Source organism: Haematobia irritans, chromosome 2, assembly GCF_050003625.1.
Source record: "Haematobia irritans isolate KBUSLIRL chromosome 2, ASM5000362v1, whole genome shotgun sequence".
NCBI lineage: Eukaryota > Metazoa > Arthropoda > Insecta > Diptera > Muscidae > Haematobia > Haematobia irritans.
Genome location: NC_134398.1, coordinates 72605289 through 72606514, shown reverse-complemented (window position 1 = coordinate 72606514; position 1226 = coordinate 72605289).

Genomic DNA, 1226 nt, shown 5'->3' with positions numbered 1-1226 from the left:
GGAATGCATTCTACCTAATTTCAACGAAAATCACATCGTTCAAAAAAATAAAAATGTCTTTGGCGCTATACGAAGTTCAACTTTCTTCACAATTAGTTCATTTTAACTTAAAGAAGGGGTCACTTTTTCTGGGTGCAGGTGCTGGTGGCGAAGCCCTCCAGATAATTTTTAGCTCCCACAATATTTATCGATAAAAAAAAAAAACTCTAAAAATTGGACACTCTGAAAAGCGGACACATCTCAAAAGTCGACAATTTTCGTCTGACGTTTGTTATATTATCACATTAAAATTAACCTCTCATAAATGGACACTTCCAAATGCGGACAAGATTTAGGCGACCGTGGGTGTCCACTTTTGAGAGTTTTCACTGTATTTGCACTTGAAAACATGCGTGATGTAACCGAGAAAAAAAACCGATGATTCATGATGAGTATGAGATAAAGTGCTTGCATGGACTCGTTTTGCTCTCTGTAACAAACTGCGCATGTTCTCCATTCTACTTGAGTAAAGGGCCGAATATATTGATCATGTTGGATTTTATTGTGCTTTTCATACACATGTGCTATTGATTTTGGAACGATATGTCAACATACTTAAAACTTTGCTTTGCTTAAACACGTTACTGATGTTTTGCTTTGAGATGGGAGTATGGTATTGTACTGCTATGCAGCACATCACGGTGTGGAAGAACTACTATAGTGTACGCATGCGTACAATTTACGAATATTTAATGAGCATGAATCGTTATTCATAGGAATGTTGTTATATGCACAGAGGGGATCGTCCATGTTTATTTGTATGTCATGTGAGTATGTCTGTCTGCCGGTTTATACATAAACTTATCGCCTTCATCGTTCGCGCATTGTATTATTGGTTTGTTTGTATGACGTTTCTTGCCGTTTCATATGAGTTTCTTTATGTCCGTCCATCGAAACAAGGTGCCGAGCTTATGTTTTTTCCTCGTTGGCGCATTATTAGCGTATAAAATATATACAAATTGTTGTATAAAAATATATTTGTGTATATGTATGATCGGATGTATGTTTGGAGTGCTTAAGTTATCTCTCCTCCCCAAAAATACCTATATTCACCAACAATAACAACAACATCAACTGCTTCAACGACGGGCAGACGGGGCAGCAGAATTACCTATAAGACAAAAACAACACTCAGCAGATATTATAACCGTCATCGCCTCTGAACGATGACTTTTAAACAGTGACAA